Source organism: Pinus tabuliformis, chromosome 1_1, assembly GCF_031772625.1.
Source record: "Pinus tabuliformis cultivar Carrire ecotype Pingquan chromosome 1_1, CPIR1, whole genome shotgun sequence".
Lineage (NCBI taxonomy): Eukaryota > Viridiplantae > Streptophyta > Pinopsida > Pinales > Pinaceae > Pinus > Pinus tabuliformis.
In genome coordinates this window covers 354,295,614-354,319,689 of record NC_142297.1, presented here as the reverse complement: position 1 = coordinate 354,319,689, position 24,076 = coordinate 354,295,614, and positions in this window count along the sequence as shown.

Genomic DNA, 24,076 nt, shown 5'->3' with positions numbered 1-24,076 from the left:
TGAAGCAACAGGAAGAGGACCACATAAATCACTGTGCACAAGCTGTAAAGGGGCTGAGGCGTGCCAAGAGGCACGTTTGTCAAAACTGTCCCGATGATGTTTTTCGAGTACACATCCGGAACAAACACCATCTCTGCAAGATACCATTGGAAGACCTGTCACCATATTTTCTTTACATAGATGCTGAAGGGAGCGATAGTTTAAGTGACCAAATCGCTCATGCCAAAGTTTGCCCACTTCATCATTATGAGCAACAAATACTGAGGGAAGATTGGATGACCCAAAGTTGTGAAACTTATACAACCTTTTGGAATCATCAGCAAGACCAATAGCTAGAATCTGTTTAGGATCTTTTAGATCCTTGATTACAACATCATGAGGTGAAAATTCAACAATTTTACCTTCACCTGAGTGAGTTATCTGATAGACAGATAGAAGGTTGCAGGATAAGGTTGGAACACATAATACATCATTAAACTGAGCATTGTCTAGATGAACAGTTCCAGTCCCTACAACATTAAGAGATCTATCATCACCAATATATATTTTTTTGGTGTTACAATCATTTAAAGAAGAAAACATGGCTTGGTTTTTGGCCATGTGACAAGAGGCTCCAGAATCAATGAGCCACTCATGAGAATGAGAAGAAGAAGAAGATACATTTAAGGCATAACTAGACTGAGATGATTGACAATGAGATGCAGAAAGTGCCATTCCGGAAGTTGAAGTTGAAGTAGGCTCCACATGGATGTTATGTTTCTTCATTGCGGCTTCCAAGGCTTCCATCTTCTTAAAGCATTTAGATTCTAAGTGGTCATCTCGATTACAAAAGTTACAATGTCTATCAGTCTTCTTCCATTTGTTTTTATTGGTCTTATCATTTTGCTGAAATGATCTTTCATTTTGAGGCTGAGATGGTTTAGGACCATTCTTTTGAGGATATGACTTCTTAGGATTCTTTGAATTTGGTTGCTGCTGGGCGGCTAACGCTTTCGTGGAAGAGTTTCCAAGATTAAGAAGACCAAGGTGTAAGAGTTTTTCTTGTTCTCTTATTAAGGAATCACAAAAGGAGTCAAAGGAAGGGGCCTTGTAGTCTTGTCCTTGACAAATGAAAGCTTCCTTTGTAGAATGGAAAGTGGAAACAAATACAGAGTAGGCTGGTCCCAACTTAGTAAGGATGGAATAAATAAGGTTACCATCTTCTTTCTTAACTTTAACACCTTCCAAGAGATATCTAAGGGTCTTGAATTTGGACAAGAAATCTTCAATGCAAGAAAAATTATTAGGATCCAAAGTAAGCAGCTCATTTTCAAGTTGATGGGCTCTAATTTCATTTTTAATCCCAAAAACTTTAGCAAGTTTTTCTAATGCTTCATGAGGAGTCTCAAGTCCTGCAATGTGGAATCTAAGATCAGGAGAAATAGACATCCCTATCAAACCACGTGCTTGATCTTGTCTATTTTCCCATTTTTCCACCTTGTCTTCATCTTTTGGTTTCTTCTCTTGGTTTGTGGTTATTCTGAAGAGACCTTTACTTCTAAGTAAATCTTCCATGTATTCTACCCATTGGAAGTAGTTAGTGCTGTCAAGAATGACTTGGCATGGACTTTCCATTTAAAAAAAAAAACTGAAGCTAAAGATGCTGAAAGTAAGTGTTCCAACGGATAGATCTTGAAAAAATAGGCAGTTTAAAAAAAACGGCTCTGAAAAAGGCTTCCGGATGAAGAAGTTATGGCTTTTTGAAAAACAATTGTTGACGTTGCCGGCAAAGTGCGCGAATGTGCGGGAATGAAAAAATCCGCCCCCACAAAATGGAGACTTGAACCCAAGACCTCTACTCTCTTAAAATAGCTTTGAACCAATTGATCTATACAAAAAATTTGAGAGAGAGAGAGAGAGAGAGAGAGAGAGAGAGAGAGGGGGGGGGGCCTTGGTTTGCGTGCTTGCCTTGAGAAAGCTCTTTTTGCCTACAAAACACAAAACACAAAACCCAACACGAATATGCAAAGAAAAACGAACCTTGCGGCTCGAAGTTAGCTTTAGCCAAAAAACTAGAAATTTAAAAAAAAAATCTCACAGTTAGCTTTAGCCGAAAAACTAAATATTTTTCTCAATGTTTCTGATTTTCCGAGATCACACTAAGGTGCAGGGAAAAGAGCATACGCATGAGAAAAATCCTTCCTTTCTGTTTCTGATTTGCCCAGATCGCACAGAGTTGCAGGGCAAAGAGCATACGCAGAAATGAAAGGTATAGATCCGGTTAAAAAAAAGGCTAAATAAACTGAGACCGAAATAAGCAGAGAGAAAATAACAGTAAACTGCAAAAGAAACACTATATACCTCCCGATCTGAAAAATGACGCAGCTAGGGCTACCGGAAACCTTTTCGCGTGAAACGAAAGGGGTTCCTCACTGGAACAGATGCTCCGAACGCAAGAGAGAAGTCCTCTCGGCCCGAAAGCAGTCAGAAACAACAGATCTAGGAAACGACAGCCGCATGCAGTTCTACCGGCTTCAGATTTGGATCACCAACGGACGCGGCCCTCAAATAGCTCTGATACCATGTGACAAGATAGCCGGCAACGTCAACAATTTTTTTTCAAAAAGCCATAACAATTTTCATTCTTTGATTAAAAAATTGCCTGTAGTACCCACGTTGGGACAGGCCGTGGACTGTTTCCCTCCTTGCACTAAAGCCTTGAACTAAAGGTATTCAACTGGTGTGATGCAATACTTCCTGTGATCAAAGAACAACTTACCAAGGTGAAAACCAGAAGATACAAGAACTTTTGTTATGGTTCTATTTTGACTGCTTTCGCCTTGCAGAAGATCCCACTGATGCAACCACAGTACATTTCACTCGGCCTACCACCATCGACTAAGCCACAGATGTAGATATGGGTTGACCTTATGGCCAGACATGCTGGTCAATCGCAGGTTTCATTCTCTGATTCCTTCTTCGAGTGGTTCAACTGTCAGCAGATGGTTTATGCTGAGTATCCATATGCCGGGATGGATTTCTGGGGTGACCCAGATTTGGTGTTGTCGGCTGGTGAGTAGTGGGGTGTCATAGGTGAAAATCTCTAACCATATCTCTGTTTATTAATTTTATAGTGTTCTTGTGCTTTTTAATTTTATATTATCAAGACTAATCAAAACTCATGTGCGTGCAGATATCGGACCAATGCAACCAGCAGTGCGCCCGAGAGTAGCAGTTGTCGTTCCAGCAGGAGAGGCTATAGGGAGGGCTATCCTTCGCGATCTGGATGTAGCCAAGACCCTTGCAGTATTGCAGGATCAGATCGAGGGTCTCACCCTTGGCATTCAGGATGTGAGGACCGACGAGTTACCTCTGAGATTACAGCACCATACCACTGGCGTGCCGAGCTGATGGACTAGGCTCTTACGTATGATCGTACAGGCAGTGACTTGTTATCACCAACACCATTAGTCTAGGGTGCCCCCTTGCATTTTTGAGTTTTTGGGTCGTATGACCGATTTTGTCCTGGACACAAAACACTATGTACAAACTATAAACAGTTATATATATTTTTGATTTTCGGAGCTTTATTTTGGTTAAGTTATATGATCCTGATGCAAATATTGATGAAATGCTTTTCTTTTATAAATGTCGTAAATGTCTATCTAACACATAATTTGCTAATGAATCAGTTAATGTGTTTAAGTTTCTGGAAATGTGTTGATATTGAATAGAATCGAACTAACTTTCCAAAATCTTGACCCTTAGGAACATACGATAGATTGCTAGATTCCGAATAGAATAGATGCTGGGAAGCTGTAGAATGACGAGTTGTGAGTCTAGCCTGACGACAAGTTGGCATATGCCATGTGCGATGGCATTAGAAAGGAGTTCTATCAACGCACTGTATTCAGCGATGTTGTTCGTCGATCGACCAATACATACCCCTTTGAAACTCACTAACTTGCCGCTTGGATCAAAGATGGCCCAGGCTGCAGAAGATAGGTTCCGCGTACTATGAATCGCTTCATCGGCGTATCCAACAAATGATTCCAATGAGTTTGACATCTGCAAAAAATGCAAAAGTGGATTACCTAACCAAAACGATCACCCTTGACGAAAACAAAAATGTAACAAAATCATATGAAGATATTACTATGCTTAGTTAAGCATAGTAATGCTTAAGGTACAACCCATTTCGGGGTTGCGACAGTGGAATTCCATCGTAATCTACTATCTTGTAGGCTCCTTTTGCTAATACATGCTTAACAATATAATGACCCATCCAAAAAGACTGGAACTTGCTTGCTCCCAATTTATCAGATTCCTGATCGTAAAGTAAGGCGAGGTCACCTTCTGACAAGACACAGGGTTTGACATTCTTGTCAAACTGCGCCTTGACTCGTTTCTTATGTGCTTCGGTAGCCTTCTCCTCTGAAGTTCCAGGGAGAAGGTCGACTGCGAGCTTAAGATGAAATTTCACACTGAACTGGTAAGATTGCTTCCAGGCCATACACCAGCTGAAAGGGTGTAAACCCGGTCGCATTTCTCACTGATGTCCGGTATGCCCACAAGGCCGAGTATAGGATTAGGTGCCAACTCCATTTATGGACTCCAATCATCCTTTGCAGCATGCGCTTCAGGACTTTGTTGATCGCTTCAACTTGCCCGTTAGCTTGCAGATAATACGGAGTAGAGCTGTCATGGGATAGTCCTAATTTGGCAGCCAATTCAACCATCATGTGATTGCGGAAATGTGATCCATGATCTGTGACTATAGCTTGTGGAACAACGAATCTGGAGACTACATGATTGAAAAAGAAAAGAGCAGTCGTTTCACCGCTGTTGTTTAATGTAGGCATCGCCTCGGCCCATTTCGTAAAATAGTCAACTGCGACTATGATATACCCATGCCCCCCGGCCGAGGTGGGGTTACATGTCATGAAATATATGCCCTATTTGGTGAATGGCCCAACAGTAACTACTAGATGCAGAGGTGCGAGTGGTATTCTGGTTTTGCGGTCAAAGATTTGACAAGCATGGAAACTTCTGATTGCGGTTATGCAATTTTTGAACATTGTTGGCCAGAAATAACCTGCTCGCAAAATATTTTGTGCCGTAGCATAACCAGATTGATGCTCCCCACACGGGCCTGAATGACAATCATTCAGGACTTTTTTGGCCTCCTCATGGGTGAGGCACCTTCGCAGAATTGTATCGATACCATGACGGTAAAGTGTATCACCGACGATCATGTAGTCTTTTTCTTGGTATTGAGTGCGTCGTTGTTCTGAGTGAGAGGTATTAGGACTATTTGTTTTGTTTTGGAGATAGATGATTATATCTCCATACCACAGATCGCTTGATGATATCAGAAACAAAGATTCATCCACGATTGTTGCTTTGGATGTTGAATTGTTGGACGACGATGGGAAGTCGCATAGTAACTCCGCGAAAACCAAAGATTTTTTTGTTTTGGATTTTATGAATTCCAGATCAAACTCTTGCAAAATAGCTATCCATTTCGAATATTTTCCCCTAAGCAACTATCGCGACAAGATGTAATTCATGGGGTTGCAATCTGACAAAATGGTAGTTTTACGAAAGAGGATATAGTGTCAAAATCCCTGTACTGCTTGAACAGCTACGAGAGCCAGCCTTTCCACATAGGAGTATCTGCTTTCTGTATCATTTAAGTTTCGACTTAAATAATAAACAGGATGTTCGATTCCATTGTCTTCTTGAACTAAAACCATTGCGATGGTCTTATTTGCCGCAACCAGATACAAGTTAAATTCTTTTTGATAATCAGGAGCATACATTAATGATGCTTTTATTAGGGATTTATTTAGAGCATCAAAGGAAGCTTGCGCAACTTGGTCCCAGTTGAAGGGCACTTTTTTTTTCAACAGAAGCATATAACCTTTAGCAAGTTTGGTGTAATTTCGAATGAACCTCCTCAGAAAGTTTTCTTTCCCTTGGAGTTTCTGAATCTGAAGAAAATTTGAAGGTGGAGGCATATCGATGATCGCCTGAACCTTACATGGGTCGAGACGAATCCCGTCCTTTGAATCCACAAAGCCAAGTAAACAACCAGAACAAACACAAAACACACATTTTTGTGGATTGAGTCATATCTTGTAGTTGCGCAACATAGGAATATAGCTCTCAAGTGCTGCGGATGATCAGTCCACTTTCGCGAATGAGCCGGAAGATCGTCGAGATATGGTTGAACGATGTTCTTGATGTCATGGAAGGTGCAATTCATAGCCTTCTGAAAAGTTTCCTCTGCGTTCTTTAAACCAAATGGTAGCTTGCGGTACGCGAATGTGCCCCACGGACAAATAAATGCAGTCTTTGACTAGTCCTGTGGGCGGATATTTATTTAATTATACCCGGAAAATCCATCCATAAACGAAAATATTACGCATCCAACGCATTCATCAATTATCTGGTTGATGAAGGGTGTAGGGTAGTTGTCCTTTGGACAAGCTTGATTTACATCCCTGTAATTGACACACACTCTAATTGTTCCTTTCTTTTTCATCACAGGAACAATGTTCGATACCCAATCAGTTAGAGGAACTGGGTAAATGAAACCAGCACGGAGAAGTTTTTCAACTACCACCTTGATGGTAGCGGCTTTCTTCGGGTGCACCTATCAAAGCCGTTGTTGTATCGGTTTGACATCTGGATACATCTTAATTTCATGTTCAACTATGCTCGAGTCAATGCTTGGCATTTCTTCATATGACCATGCAAAGACATCTCTGAACTCACGAAAGAGAGTGTAATATACTTCCAGTTCTGAAGAAGAACAAGATTTTCCGACATGAATATTCTCTACAACATCTGGTTTGGTCGAGATATTTATGGCGATAGTTTCTTCAATATTGGACAGATTTCACTCGGAATCCACCGTATTTATAGTATTTGATAGAAAATAAAAAACTGAAGGATGATTTAGGTCAGGGGAACAATCTTTGCTGTAATCCGGAAGATGGGAATAATGGTGGTAATCTTCCCATGGTGCCTCTCCTATCATCATTGACTGAACAATTCCTTCGTCTGTAGAATGTACATGTGACCAAGGATCTAAAGAGGTACCATATTCCTTAGACCTATCTATCCAAACGCTCGATGAGCGTTGATTTGGGTTTGCTGCCCAGGCCGAGAACATTGATTGCTACAATATTTCTATTGGGCTTGGAGGTAATACCTGGTGATGATCCATGCTAACATCATATTCAGAAATCCTCTGAATAGAAGATACCATATTGCAGGTTCCCACCGTGGCCACTTCCGCCAGATAGTTTGGAGGTGGTAGGGTAAAAGTGCCCATCAATGTAGGGTCTTTTAGCAGGCATACTTCGATATTTTGAAGCGATTGAGAGCTTCAGTGGATCATCAGGATGCTTCCCGTAGCTTGTGAACTGTTGGGGAGAAAGATTTTTTGGTCGAAGATTGTAATTCCTCCTTGAAAAGGAAATGTAATCTTTCTGAAGTATGTTGACACAACAACAGCCATAGCATAAATCCATGGCCTTCCCAGTAGGATGTTGTAATTGAGGTTTCCATCGATAACTTCAACATCAATTTCTACTATTTTGCCCCCCAGTTCAACTTGTAAGTTACTTAAAATCCCGCATGGGGTGTCTATTCGTCCATCGAATGCTTTTATTGTCATTGATCATCTTGACAAGGGTGGTGATCCTAAGTTTTCCAGCAACTCATTGACATAATACATGTAGATGCCCCCTCATCAATAATTGTTCGATGAACAGTTTTGTTGAGGGATTTCACTTGAATGAGGAAAGCAAGTTGAGCTGGTAACTGAGGTTCATGTCCTTTATGATTAAAGGCCACAATATTGGAATTTGCTGGGTCAATCCCACCTATCGCTGATAATAGAGCCTGCTTTTGGGAGGGGCAATTTTGCAGTACTTCAAGTGTCGACATAGCGGGCGGCGATTTGGCCAGGTCCTCTACTATATTATAATTTTGTGCTGCTCTGGCACAAGGATTAAATTTTGATTTGTGTACTACTCCCTTTGGAGGCTTTATCGTTAGCTCAGGAATGATGGGTGGCACAACTTCGGTCGAAGTTGTTGTCGAACTACTAGGTTGATCAGCAGCCTTGTTTTTCGACAGCTGTGGATTCTCGTAATCTTTATTCCTTGTCGATATCAAAGCATCATTTTGTTGTTTCAAAACGGACAACATAAGCACTTGGGATGGGGAAGCATTGTCGCTAGAAACCAAATTGGTTCCTGGGTTTGGAAACGGATCAATCAATACCACTGAGGTTTTTGAGTTCTTGAAGAATTTCTTAATCTCAGCTTTATGCAGACAGCCTTTCGTCCAATAATCCTCATCACATATAAAGCATGGATGACCAAGTTTTTTTGTCCAGAGGAGTTTTCTGAAGATTTTTCAGGAGATGAATCATCCTACTTCTTCTTTTTCACTTTTTTTTTCTTCTTGCCCCTTGGTTGCTTCGGTTCTTTGCCTTTGTCGATCGAGACGACATTAACCTCCGAGGCGAGAAGTCCTTCATTTGCAATTTTACCAGAAACTGTACGGGCTTTCTTAGATGTAGCCTTTGTGGATTTTGTGTTGGTCGTACCTATCACGCCATCGCCGGCATGAGAGTCTTTGTTTGATTTAGGAGGAGGAGGAACGGAAAAATCTAGTCTAGGAGCATCAGGGATTTTGCCATGGAGCGTGCCAGACTGAGTATAGATCAAGTCTAGATATTGCGTACGAGCAATGACTTGCTCTTCAGTGACAACCCCCCCTTTAGCCATATCTTCTGTAATAGAAGGTAACAATGACTTAATAAACCATTCAACTAGCAGCTGATTAGGGACATATGTTTTTACCATTTGATGACAACGTCGCCACTCATGAATATGATCAGATATGTGAGTGGCTGTCATCTGCTTGAAATTGGTAAGAAGCTCTGTTCCTGTTTCGTACCTTATGGGTAACTGAAAATGGGTTAAAAAGGTCGTGGCAAGGGTGCTGAAGTTATCGAATGAAGCTCTAGGAAATTCGATGTACCATTTTTCTGCCAGACCAATTAACATTTGCTGGAAAAGGCGAAGCCTAATCGAATCATCATTTAGAGTGTTGGACAAACACCACATGTGAAAGGTCATCACATGATTCGATGGATCTTCACTCGGATTTCCATTGAATTTATGAATATCTGACCGAAGTTTATGAGGAATCGCCGGCCACGAAGGGGCGTAAGTAATTGGATCATTTGTTAGCTGATTCAGATCCGGTAATTCTAAAGTTGCAATGAAAGGCAATTGTTGATTCAGGTTTGGTGAGGCATACCCATGATAGGATGGGATCGCCTAAGCAGTGGGTCTTTGCATACCAGCATATTGTATTTGATGCTGATAACTTTGATAAGGTTGATGGGCATAACCATTATGATATGATGGATGGTGACCATTTTGAATATACAACTACCCATTACCCACAAAGTTTTGTTTCTCAGGTCCTTGGTAAGCTTGCTAGAATTGTGGTTGTTGGTATTGCACCAGCCATGGCTGTGATACCATTTGCTGTTGCCCAATACTAGATGTTTGACCAAGATGAGGCGTTATAGTACCCGTTTGAGCTTGGGTCACTTTAGTTAAGGATCCACTAATCGACGGTTGTGATTGGGTCGTGGAGACAAGAGGTTGTATTATGACCTGAGAGACTAGAGGTTGACATACAATAGGCAGCACTTGTACTTGCGACACTGTCACAATAGCCGGTGTAGTGGGAATATTCGACATAGGTTGATTCAGTTGTATAGAATATACAACCCTTGGTTGTTGAGGCAGTATTGGTATCCAACCACTGGATGTGATTCCAGTCTGACCCGAATTCTGTTGTGAACTCTTATATGGTTGTTCTCCTATAGGGAACAATGAAAAGGCATACTGCCCCCATATGGTTGCAATCCAGTGTTCAAAGGGAAAATTGGCCTTTGGAGACTGGACTGCCCAAATTGATACTGTTGCGAAGGATCAATTTGCTGAGACTCAACATAAGAGATTCTAAATAAGGTACCAGACGAACAAACGGGAACAGACCAGACTGTCGAAATAGTCACTAAGCGGACTCCATCTAGTGGTTGAGAAATAGTTGGGACAGATGGTATACCAGCGAACATTGTCGGAATAGCAGTAGGAGGTTATGCTGCTGCTGTGTCAGATGACACAGTCCTAGGTGTCGACGGTTGTTCAGACATATCGAGTCTATCCAAAATATTTCCTAGCGATTCTATAGGAACTTGCGATGAAGGGAGACTAACTTATGAAGTAGAAGGATATAGGTGGATCCTAGTTCCAAAATGCAATGGAGTACTGGATGGAAGATCGTCCACAATCTCTTCTATAGCAATCAATCCAGGTGGAAGAGGTAGACCGTCAAGTCCGTAAAATATTTCTGGTGCCGAAGAAGGTGTAGACTCTGCAGCGACAGTTGTTGGAGGGGTGACACCTTTTGAATCGGCCCTAGATGGAGCCAGTTCAGGAATAGAAGTGTTTACCGCTACACTAGGATCTAATGTCCTCTTGTGACTATGGAAATTCTTCTGTAGAGACAGGGATACCAGAAATGGTTGGAGTAACTAGAGTCTTTAAGGATGTTGAAACACATGTTTCAAACAAACCGGGAGACTTTGACCTAGTTAAATGAGTTCGCTTGGCTCGGAATGGCTTCGTTTCCGGAGTCAAAGATGATTGACTTGTTAGTCTCCGCGACCGATGGGGTTTTGATTGACTTTCTTCCACGATTGCGGATTACTTGATAAACTCAAAATAAAAGGGAAAATGTTATTTCGAATTAAATGAATTTTATGACGCTTTGACACAACTTGCTTTTTCAATTTTTAAGAGTCGAGAAAAAGCTAAAGATGACTCTAGTCGCCTTTGATTTTTAATGAGCCTGAAGTGGCAACTGCTCAGATGGACCTTTTCTTTTAAGGAGTCTGAAAAGGAGCGAAAGTGACTACTCTAGAAATATAAACAGAGGGATTACCAAACCAATCACAAAACTACAGAATACTTTTTATGTTACGACAGTTAATCTTCCCAAATGCTGTGTTCAGTGCATTGCAATTGATAGGGCGACAGACATGGCTTCCTAAGGATAAAGGATATAGCCTATTGTGGTCTCCCAATATATAATCGATGGTACGTGGGAGAACAAGTCCGTGTTGGCACTTGTCATCTCAAAGAGGAGGAATCACCCAACCTACGATGAAAGCGATAGTTACCAGGCTTTACAACGCCAGAGTACGTCTCTAGCCTAGACTTCTAAATGTTGTGCGTTAGGTTCCAAAGCGTTTTTATGTTCATTGAATTTATTTTACGATTGATCTTTCTTAAGAAGTTTTCCTTTAAGGTTCACCGCGTGATGTAGATATACAAATCATAAATATGCAATCTAAGATGATAAACAATCGTTTTCTTTCTTTTTGCAATGAAAATCCTAGCTACTAAGGAAAGAGAAGCGAAATTTTTTCAACATAGAGCAGAGATCACACACTAAGATGCACTGTCCTAAATCAATCTCCATTGCAGTCTAAATGCAAATGCACATGCATGTATTTGTTTTCCGCTTTCTTAATGTGTGAATGACAAAAAGAATGTTGAGTACAGATCTGAACTATTTTTCTTTCAGAGCAATAGTACTAATAATTTTCTTTTCAAAAGCGAAAGGAAGATGAAGAAGACACTTTGTGATTTAAAATTCAAAAAAGGAAAGGAAGACTAAGACGATACTTTTCGATTTCGAATTCAAAAAACGAAAGGAAGACTCCTTTGCAATTTCGAATTTGAAAAATGAAAGGGAGACTAAGAGATACACTTTCAATTTCAATTTGAAAACTTCTTTCAATGCTTCAAAGAATTGATGATTCAAATAAAAAACAATGGCAAAAGTGTGATCGACTATCAAAAAGAGGAAGACTCTTTCTTTGACTGAAAACGACACTTGCGACACTTTCAAATCAGAAGACGACAGTTCGATTAAGTCACTGTTTACATAAGAGAACTATAAATGACAAAAAATACATAAAAAAATTCACAATTCTTTATCAATGGAGGCTGAATAATGCAAAGGAAGGGAGTTTCAACAGTGGTATACTGATCAAAGACAACAAAACTCCTGAATAAAGCTGAAGACAATGAAGAAAAAAGCAAAATCTGGAGGCATAAATAGTCTTATGTGATCATCGCACTTGTAACAAAGGGAAACAGGGATGCATCTCACCTACTGCACACGGGAGGTGTGATGCATCTAGACTGTCAAAGGGAGACAATGCGATGGTCCAAGGACGTGACTGGGCTTGGTTTTTGCTCACAGTTTGCAGCTTAGTTCAGGGATTTAAGCTGAGCTAATGATAGTCAGTAAATACAAAGTGTAGGGGCTGATCTAATGAGGTTACTTGAGCTACCACCAGGGCACTTAGGATGTTTGCAAGTCAGTTTTTAGTCTATAAACAAAAACCGGAGATGGACTGAAGCAGCATTGATCTACTTTGCACTTGCATAGAAAATGCAGTTCAAAGGCTAGCTGGCTTAACTTCAAGATTCGTCTATAGTTTATAAAGTAAACAAATATAAACAAGCAAACAAGCTATTCACTCCCCAGCGGAGTCGCCATTCTGTTATCGGGAAAACTAGTGTCCATTCAGAGTTGCTAGTCCCACTAAGACGGGTAGCTATCTTAGAAACAAACAAACAAAAGTTACTTTTGTTTTCCTTTATGAGAGATAGATGAGAGAGAAGCAGAGAGTACCAACCTTAGTCTTTCGCTTGGCTCCTTGCTTATTTCCTCCCTCCTTTGACAGAGCTTCACCACTCCTTCCTTGTCCCGCTTCAAAGAACACTGGTAGAGTCAAAGCAACATATTACCATCAAAGCATAGAGATCTATAACCATAAACAATATAGGATCAGATGTATATTAACCATACAAATGCATACATCAATACAAGATTCAGAGATACACAAGAGCATGGAGGAAAACTCAAATAACTTTATTAATAGAAGTAGTAGAAGAGAGGATTACAACCCATTGGTCTAACCCAGCGCCATCCTCCTAGCATGAAAGCCCTCTTCACCTCATGAAAAGTTTAGATCACCCAACAATATAATGTTGCGCAGAGAAAACAACAACACTTCCTTACAAAATACAAAATTCCAGCCTTTGGATCTCTTGGATGAGGGATCCATATATAGATGTTTGCAGGTGGGCGAGTCAGTTTCTGGGATTTTTATTAGTGTCGTCTCTGATAGTTCTTGGTTCCACTTGGAGATTTCATGATCTCTTACTCATCCCTGGGCGAATTCAGAGAGGCAAGTGTCAAATGAGCAGCTTCTAGAAGATTCTCTGGGTTTCCACCTAGCCAACTGCCTCTGCCATTTGTCTGCTCTCGCTCATCGCACCCTACAGAAGGGCTTTTCAGTATGCATCGCACTTTTTGTATGTGGCAGGTGAGATGAATCACACCCTTAGCACTGAGCAGTCTGTATGGTCCAGCTTTGACCAGTTCTGAGTATTTTTTCATGGAGAACTTCTGGGAGATGATGTAATCAGCTGACCTTGCTCCTTTAGGGTATTAAACAACAATTTTAGGGACTTAGAAGCCCTTGGTTTATGGACATATGTTATAGGGGTTACTGTGCCCAAATATGTCTATAATAGCTACGTCTCCTTGGTCCATCTTCCAATGGCTTGGCAGTTGGCCCTCTTTATTATGCTCAAAAGTATGAATATATCGGTATACAAGGCTTACAATTCTCTGAAACCTGTTCCAATAGCTCTAGAATGCCCAAAAATAACTGTGTAGCCTCTTTCTTCTCCTGATTTGGTCAAAAAATGAAGAATTTATGGCATTTCCCAATTTTTTGCTAATCACACCATAAATTCCCCAAAATTCAACATCATCCTACAATTTCGCCCACTAAGCGCACTAATGGAGTGACAATTTTGTTGAAAACCAGTTAAAATTGTTGGATAGTTAAAAAGACCGCTAACGCTTAATTTCCAAAAATTAGATGACGTGGGGGGCCACGTGCTGTGAGGATAAGGCCAACGAACTACCCCTGTCGGCTGGGCCACCACTTCTACGTCGCAGTGGTCACATGAGCAATTAAAAGTAATCATAACTACAGGCTGGCCCCACTTGGGCTGGCTCGCTCCTCCAAACAACGCAGTCACCATAATTCAAATAGAACCTGCCAACATGTATAGTTAAGAACCACGATGAATGGTGTGCTGGTAAGGCCTTTGTATTGGTGTTGGGAGGTCGTGGGTTCGATCTTGGGCTACCACGTGTTAGCGCGTGGTTGGCCACTCCTTCAACCAATCAAAACCACAAAAATCTAACTAATAGGTGAATGCCACTTGTCACGATATCATTCGCTGAGGAGCCCGTTGACCAAACTAACGTCCACATAAACTGCCCAATCAGTGCCACATCAGCAGTTAGGACTACTAACTGGGCTGTCCTTTTTTTTGAAAATTCACCTGTTTGGGAAATTGAACAATAGTCATTTATGGAGTCATATGGAGTTTGTTTCACGTGAAACAAGTTGCGCCAGATTTTGGATGATGAGAACTATGTGGTAATCCAGGTTCCACACCAATCCAACAACTTTGAATTTTGAGCTATTTTTTGAGTACCTAATCATTTCTCCCCACTCGAAGCCTTTTGGACCCCAGAAGATGACTTTCAGTTGTCCAGAAGGTGAGGGTATAGTTATCTCAACTTTCCAATCTCGATCTATTCATAACTGACTTGGAACTTGTGATCTACATGATGCTTGTCGTGCCTTTGATCTTTTCAGACTGATCTTGCACCATTTGATGTGCCATTTGGAGTCGTTCAATGAACTCTTTGGCTTTGTCCATGTTACCAACAATAAAAACATCCTTATTACCAAGATGGTACAATACATTATGATGAAAATGGTAAACAAATTCCTCTACTTTGTTCATTTGAATCAAGCTTGAATGTACATCTTGAAAGTATGTATTTTTCCAAACATAACTTTCATGCAAAAAAAATGATTCTTGAGGAAAGTAGGTATACAAATTATAGGCCTAGGAAGTACATAAACAAACTTGTCGCTTATACATTTCTTATACCTCTTGACCAAGTGGAATAGTAGAATAAAACCAATCCAATGAAAGTGCCTTTGTCGCTCCAACTTAAACACTACACAACTGGAAATTTCTGAATGAAATGAAATGGGCTTACCATATTTCATTCAGTCTGCACCCATGGCATAGTCACATACATCAACCTAAAACTCAGATGACTTTTTCAAGTATATAAGAGCAAGTATAAAGGCTGAATTGATCTTTTGTTTCAAAGCATCGAATGCCTCTTGTTGTTTGCCTCCCCATTGGAAGACCTTTTGCACAATTGCCAAAGAATGCAAATGAGCTACAATAGAAGAAAAATTAACAAAATATTTCCTCCAAAATTGAGCTGATCCCAAAAAACCTCTTATCCAAATGACTATCTTGAGCAATGACCAATCCATAATGGCATCAATCTTGGAGAGGTCTAACTTCAACTCACCTTCTCCAATCTTATGGCCCAAGTACATCAAAGAAGTTTTACCCAACATATAATTTGACATCTTCAATAACAAATTTTCTTGACCTACGACATCAAATATTTCTTTCTCACACTTGACATGTTCATAACGAAATTTTATGAAAATGAAAATGTCATCCAAGTAGACTATCATTTCTAGAAATCAGTTCAATACATCTTTCTTCGTATGCATGAAAGTAGTAGGAGCATGGAAAAGACCAAATATAATAACAAGACATTCAAACAAACCTTGCTTGGTTTTGAATTCCATCTTCCATATGTCTCCTTCAACAACTCTACTTTGATGATATCCACTTCTTGAGTCTCATTCAATGAAATGATTACCATTATTCTTAGGCGCCAAAACAATAGGTGCATGTTGACAAGGTTAATTATCACATTCATGGATTATCACATTCACAGATTGTACTGTTGTACCTTGAGATCGATTATCATTATTGGTGGTTTCTATCGTACCTGTTAACGATCCACATCATTGGCCGGTAATCAGGTTGTTTTCTAGCATGTTCGGCTTCAACACATTTATTTGCATGTTAGGATTCATACATTGATCGGGTCAGAATGGAGCACAACACCCTGAGCCTTGTCTATTATGACTCACGCTGCATGGAGTTATATGTCATTCAGGATTGTACACATGTTTCCACTATACAGACGGATATGACCATACCGTGGGACTTTATATTTATGATGATCCTCATTATCTAGATGGCTGCCCCCATACCATGAATATTTTCATATAGTCTTCATTATCCGGATGGCTGCATCCATGCCGTGGATTCATGTCTTGATCTCAAATATGTATATGTATATGTATATGCATCCTTGATTTCCAGGTTTCCTAATAGTGCATGTCCTCATCCTTGCAAGAGCTCGTAAAGCATCTCCGCCATCATTCCTCATTCTGCCTTCATGCTCTAGGGGGCATCTGTTACACAGTATTTTTTCATGCCTCCTGCACTTCCCTATGACATACCCTGAAGTGCCAGAAACATGACCATTATACAATATACTCATCCATGTATACAACTCAGATCCCTCCTAAGACTTCAATTGGAAAATGTCTTTAGCTTTCCCTGAAGAAATAGCTCTTAAAACCCTAAAATAAGAGTCATCGCTCTTATGAATCTCAAAATGACGATGGCACATGTTGCACTGTGTTTGACCTGTGATGGCATCGATTTGTTCTCTTGCATACTCGTGATGATCCAAGAAAGGTAATTTTCCCAAAGGATATGAGAAGCTTCGTGATCTAGAAGCTTCTAGAGTAGCAAGTTGGAGGTGGTTTCGCATAGATGAGGTCGAATCCTCCCATTTTGACCTCTTTGTCTTATCTCTATGAGCTACCTCCTTGAGATGTGGGACTATTCCTATCTTTAGAGAAGTCCTAACTCCCTTTCCTAGCCTATAAATTCCTCCTCTCCCATTCCAAAATGGTTGGTCTATGTCCATTTGCACCCCTATGTTGAGCTTGTCCTTAGAGGCTATTCATTAGACTTGGAGGAGTGTTTGGAGAGTTTCTTGGCTTGGAATTGGATTACCACTCAAGGAGAGCCCTTAAACATCAAGGATATGGTTGTAAGCTTCCCTTTATTCCTTAAATAATATACAATTGCTAGTTCATCTTCCCAAAATATATATGTTCATGTATGTATTAGCTTGCCATTCCTTGATCAGTTAAGTAGGTTTTTATTAGATTTTCTATTGGTTTTGGCATGATTTGTTGTCTCTTGATCACTTGTGTAGGTACACAAGTGCTGAGAGAAGCAGGAACAAGTCTGTGACACAAGCAATTTGAGGCCCTCAACAAAAGAAAGTAGAATAACATCAGAACGAGGTAGGTCATCTCTTTCGTTATACTATTCGACTATAACCTAGGAAGATGTCTAGTTGATCGTCACTTTAGTTGCTAGACCCACTCATCAGACAGAGATGATCCCTCTAGCGCAATGAGGGGTTCTAGCAACTGAAGTGACAATCAACTAGATATCTTCCTAGGTTATAATTGAAAAGTAGAGCAAAAGAGATGACCTACCTCATTCTGATGGTATTCGGATTTCCTTTATTGAGGGCCTTGAACAGCTTGTGTCACAGACTTGTTCTTGCTTCTCTCAGAGCTTATCTACCTGCACAAGTGATCAAGAGACAACAAATCTTGCCAAAACCAATAGCAAATCCATTAATAACCTACTTAACCAATCAAGGAATGCCAAGCTAATACATACATGAACACATATATTTTGGGAAGATGAACCAACAATTTATATTATTTAAGGAATAAAGGGAAGATTACAACCATAGCCTTGATGTTGAAAGTCTCTCCTTGAGTGGTAATCCAAGTCCAAGCCAAGAAACTCTCCAAACACTCCTTCTCCAAGTCTAATGAATAACCTCTAAGCACAAGCTCAGCATAGGAGTGCAAATGGACATAAGCCAACCATTTGGGAATGGGAGAGGAGGAATTTATAGGCTGGGAGAGGGAGTTAGGACTTCTCCAAAGATAGGATTAGGGCTACATATCAAGGAGGTGTCTCCTATAGATAAGACAAAGAGGTCAAAATGGGAGGATTCAACCTAATCTATGTGAAACCACATCCAGATCGCCGCTCTAGAAGCTTCTAGATCACGAAGCTTCTCATCTCCTTTGGGAAAATTACCTTTTCGGGATCATCGTGAGTATGCAAGAGAAAAGAGTGATGCCATCATGGGTCAAACACCGTGCAACATGCGACCATTTTCATTTTGAGCTTCATAAGAGTGATGACTCTTATTTTAGGGTTTTAAGAGCTATTTCTTCAGGGAAATCTCAATACATTTTCCAAATGAAGTCTTAGGAGGGATCTAAGCTGTATACATGGATGAGTATATTGTATAATGGCAATATTTTAAGCACTTAATGGTATGTCATAGGGAAGTGTAGGAGGCGTGACAAAATATTGTGTAACAGATGCCCCCTGAAGCATGAAGGTAGAACGAGGAGTGATGGCTGAGATGATTTACGAGCTCTTGAAAGGACGAGAAAACACACTGTCAGGAGACTTGCAAATCAAGGATGCATATAAATATACATATCTGAGATCAAGACATGAATCCACGACATGGACGCATCCATCCAGATGATGAATATTATATGAAAAGATCCATGGTATGAGCACATCCATCTAGATAATGAGGATCATCACAAATATAAAGTCCCACGGTATAGTCACAACCATCTGTATAGTGGAAACATATGTACAATCATGAATGACATATAAATCCATGAAGCCTGAGTCATAACAGATAAGACTTAGGGTCATGTGCTCCATTCTGAACCGATCAATGTATGAATCCTAGCATGCGATTAACTGTGTTGAAGTCGAACATGATATAAAACCACTTGATTACTGGCCAACGATGTGGATTGTTAACAGGTACGAGAGAAACCACCAATAATGATAATGGCTCTCAAGGTACAACATTACAATCTGTGAATGTGATAATGAAGCTAAAGTCAAACACTCGTGGAATCACCCGATCAAAATCCAATAATGAAGATTCGTCGTCGGATGTGAAGAACCGGCCATTAGAGCATGCCAACTCTAAGGTATTGAAAAGAAGTTTCTATGTCATCTTCCTAGGTAATGAGTTGAAGTCGACAGGAAGTGACCCATCGAAGGAGGGAAATGGTGAGTGTTCAATGGAGTCGCCATTTTGTTGACAAGGCTAATCCTCTCTGTAGATAGAGATGATCCCTCTAGCCCAATGAGTGGGTCTAGAAACTGAAGTGACAATCAACTAGACATCTTCCTAGGTTATAATTGAAAAGTAGAATGAAAGAGATGACCTACCTCATTCTGATGTTATTTCGATTTCCTTTGTTGAGGGCCTTGAACTGCTTGTGTCACGGACTTGTTCCTACTTCTCTCAGCACTTATGTACCTGCAAAAGTGATCAAGAGACAACAAAGCATGCCAAAACCAATAGCAAATCCAATAACAACCTACTTAACTGATCAAGGAATGCCAAGCTAATACATACATGAACATATATATTTTGGGAAGATGAACCAATAGTTGTATATTATTTAAGGAATAAAGGGAAGCTTACAACCATAGCCTTGATTTTGAAAGGCTCTCCTTGAGTGGTAATCCAAGTCCAAGCCAAGAAACTCTCCAAACACTCCTTCTCCAAGTCTAATGAATAGCCTCTAAGCACAAGCTCAACATAGGGGTGCAAATGGACATAGAACAACCATTTGGGAATGGGAGAGGAGGAATTTATAGGCTGGGAGAGGGAGTTAGGACTTCTCCAAAGATAGGATTAGGCCCACATCTCAAGGAGGTAGCTCATAGAGATAAGACAAAGAGGTAAAAATGGGAGGATTCGACCTCATCTGTTTGAAACCACCTCCATCTCGCCACTAAGGAAGCTTCTAGATCACAAAGCTTCTCATCTCCTTTGGGAAAATTACCTTTTTTGGATCATCGTGGGTATGCAAGAGAACACAATGATGCCATCATGGGTCAAACACAGTGCAACATGCGACCATCGCCATTTTGACCTTCATAAGAGCGTTGACTCTTATTTTAGGGTTTTAAGAGCTATTTCTTCAGGGAAAGCTCAAGACATTTTCCAAATGAAGTCTTAGGAGGGATCTGAGCTATATACATGGATGAGTATACTGTATAATGGTCATGTTTCAGGCACTTCAGGGTATGTCAAAGGGAAGCACAGGAGGCATGACAAAATACTTTGTAACAATGCACCACATGGTAAATGAGATGGTTGGATGATCCTTTTGTTCAACAATCCTTGGATTTTCTTTATTATTTATACACTTTCCCTTCTTGACATATGATGCATGTCAATATTAGAAAGAAGACACTTTTTTTGCAATGGTATTTCATGTTGGATTCTCCTCTTGGAAGGAATTCCCTTTTCTTTTTGAAACACCTCATCATCATGGTTAGTAATATCAACCAAATTAGTTTTCAATTTTGAATTAAAACCATCAAACGCCTCATAATCAACATCAACATTAGGTTTGATCATAAGAAGCACTAAATTCTTTCTTGACTTCATTAGTCTTTTCATTTGCCTTGCATTAACTAATGAAATATTTAGTTTCTTACGATGAGCTCTCACAATATACTCCACACCATCTTTGAACAAGTGGTGCTTGTTTTCATGACAATAGAAGATTAGTTTTCTATCATAGAGGTAAGGACCACCCAAAACAATTCCTAATATATCAAGTGGCACCACATCTAATTAAACTTCGTTAATGAAATTTGTTCTAATTACAAACCAAAGAATACATTTTCTTGTAACCTGTAAGTTTGTGTCCTTGCATGTCCAACCCAACGGATATGGCTTGGGATGTAAAATGGTTTCAAGATTAAGTTTCTTGACTAAATCATCAAATATCAAATTGGCTTGCGACCCACCATCAAAAAGCGTGTCGATTTTTGTATGTTTTGAGATTACTTTCACATGAAATAATTCAATCATTGTTTCTTCATTTGGAGTACTAGTGTAACAATTTGATATACTAGTGCTAGCAATGGATTCGTTTCCTTTTATACACATGGCTATAATTTTAGTTTCATCACTCGAATCAGATCTCAAATCCTCTTGAATGATGGCAGTTATCTTTTGTTTTCCTTTATTGTTGAATTTCTTAGGCCTCATCTCCAAATGAAGCTTCCAATAATTAGCTTCATCGTGGCCCTCTTTGGAACAATTCTTACATACTGTTAATTTCTCTCCTTACTTTTTGATAGATGCATTTTTCTTTCCCTTCCCTTTGAAACCCTTTTCTTTTCCTTTACCCTTAAATGGCTTTTTACTACCCTCTTATGGAGTGTTTTTCCCTCTTGCCTCAAGAAGAGTGGCTTGCACACACACCTCATCTAGATTATTGGAATTAAACATTAGGATAGTATGCCTAAGGTAACTATTTAAACCCCCTATGTTGACGCAGGTGGAAAAAATGGCTTAAGAAACCACAACAATCACCCCTCAATTCACCTTTTTATTATAACCCAACCTTTTCCTTTTAAACCGGAATGCCTTTGGAAGAAGGCCAAAACAATGAATTTTACCTTTTAAATTTGGAGCGCTCATCGTACACCATAGATCACAATCTAAACGGACCAACGATCCAAATTAAATCGCATATCGGCAATCGCTATTCCCCCAAAGTCCGATCACCGATCAATTCCTCTTGATCTCCACCATTGATCTCTTTCCATCAAATCAACAGTTGATTCCTCTTCCCAATAAGTCAACTTGCACGACCCTTTATGATTGTCGATCTGGATCCGTTTAATCTGACAGCTGTCAGAGATTTCGGGTGAGACACATGCACAGAGAATAACCGCCCGATAAAGAGGTTTTCTCTCTCCACTCTTGTGCTACGTGTCGAACAATGAATGGGATCGGGTGACTACCATTCAATACAACTTACAGCTTTTGATCTGCCCGAAATACCACTTATTGTTGTGAGACTGCTTGCGCGATCCAACAGCCATGATTGTTCACGATCCAACGTTCATGATCAAATCACACAATTGCAAGTCATAAGTCCACTTGGCCAGGCTCCTTCCGCTTCAGAGTTGCGATGCGATTGAGGTCCATGGACCAGATAAAGTTAAAAGCCTCCGTTTATAATATTTCAAGTTTGGATCTCGGATCCAATCTATGTTTTGCACCAATTCTTAGTGTAAATTGGATTTTCGCTTGCCGGACCGAAACCATGTAAACACACTTACCGATCCGATATCGATGATCCAATGGTTGAGATTAAATTAGGCATAAAAAAATGAGATTTATATAAAATCCTTCGGCTTCTATCAATCCTATGATTTAGGCGTGAAACATAGAAAACAAAGGAATAATCACTCTGCCCTGAATACAAAGAATCTGAAAGCATAACAAAGGTTTCCGCAGGCTTGATGATTAACCATACACACAACATCATTTATTCACAATAAAATAGTTACAGCGTCTCGGCCTTGGCTCGATTACAACATACAAAATGACCTATGTTTCAAAACACAATCCACACACTATTCTTGCTCTCACTCTACTCAATCCCCCTTTCATTACATTTTTTCCTTCTTTTTATCAATCAAATATCACTCTATTCTGTGCCTAACAACTCAATCCCTATTTTTTATCAGTCTAACAACAAATCTCTAATTCCTAGCTCTACCACACACCTATGCTAACAAATCATCTTTCAACCTAAAATAAGACAATTTCTAACTATTACAATAATGAAATACAACTCATTTCTTGAGATATCCAACCCTCTCAATAAAATTGACTTTTGGCGAATCAGGTCAATGAAATTCAACTTGTTTAGACACAACATATGAACAACCTTTCACATTGCTAGCTAAGTTCGGATGCTCCTACATCAGACTCCCCGGGAAGAAAAGAATCGTCCTTCAAACTTTCAAGACTTACTCCATACTTCTGCAACTCTGCTATTGTCAACCAGCTAGCATCCTCCACTGGTTGTCCTTTCCATTTGACTAGATATTGGAAATAAGTCTATCCTCTCGTTCTTTTGGATACTCTTTTCTCCAAAACAACTTCCACTTCTTTCTTAGCTATCTTTGGCATTTGTTCTTCCCAGTTCACAGTTTGAACTTCATCTCCTGTAGTTTCCTCCTGTAGCTCTATCTCTACCTCTTTGTATGGATACAAATCTGCAACATTGAAGATAGGTGATATTCCAATCCCTTTTGGCAACTCAATTTCATATGCATTAGCTGAAAACTTTCTTACAATTCTACATGGTCCTATCTTTTTCATTTTCAGTTTATTGTAAGTCGTAGCAGGAAATCTTTCTTTTCTCAAATACACCATCACTAAATCTCCCACTTGGAATTATTTCTCTCTCCTTTTCATATCTACCATCTGTTTGTATTTGCTTCGCTTTCCTGCAATCTACCTTTAACATCTTCTTGTAGTCTCTGCATTTGCTCTGCAAACTCTTCAGCTTTTGCACTTATTGTCTCCTGTTTTCCCAAATTTTTGAGCTCATACACACCTCTTGGATTCATTCCAAAAACAATCTAAAATGGACTCATTCTAGTACTTTGGTTTGGAGTATCGTTATAAGCAAGTTTAGCCTGAGCTAGTGCTAAATCCCACTGCTTAGGATTTTGATACACTAAACTTCTTAATATGTTTCCCAAGCTCCTGTTTACTACTTCCATTTGTCCATCTGTTTGAGGATGGTATGATGAACTAAAACTGAGGTTAGCTCCCAGTTTCTTCCAAAGAGCTCTCTAGAAATTCCCTACAAACTTTGTAACCCTATCAGACACAATACTTATAGGTAACCCATGTAATCTTACGATTTCTGAAAAGAATAGATTAGCTATGTGTGTTGCATAACTATTTTTCTTACAAGCAATGAAATGTGCCATCTTGGAAAATCTATCTGCTACAACATAAA